The following is a 362-nucleotide window of genomic DNA, read 5'->3' on the forward strand; positions in this document are numbered from 1 at the left end:
CTCCAGTCAACAAGATTGTTCAAATCCCATTGCAAGTATACAATACCAGACATACAGGTGATTTTCCAAAAAAGTGTCAGATCGTCAGCATAAAGTAAAAAGCTGGAGTATTTAAAACATGTCGGCCGCTGTGGTGTAGTGGTAAGTAGTGCGCGCTTCCACTCCGCAACGCCTGGGTTCAAACCCTGGTCACAGCAACATCGCATAAAATATAGAAAAAAGGTTTTTTCGTAACAGCGGTCGTCCGTCGGCAGGCAATGGCAAGCCTCCGAGTGTATTTCTGCCACGAAAAACAGCTTCTCATAAAAATACAATCGCCTTTCGGAGTCGGTGTAAAACTGTAGGTCCCTCCGCTTTGTGTG

The sequence above is a fragment of the Rhagoletis zephyria genome, unplaced genomic scaffold (assembly GCF_001687245.7).
Source record: "Rhagoletis zephyria isolate East Lansing unplaced genomic scaffold, Rhagoletis_zephyria_1.1 Rzeph_scaffold_01552, whole genome shotgun sequence".
Classification (NCBI taxonomy): domain Eukaryota; kingdom Metazoa; phylum Arthropoda; class Insecta; order Diptera; family Tephritidae; genus Rhagoletis; species Rhagoletis zephyria.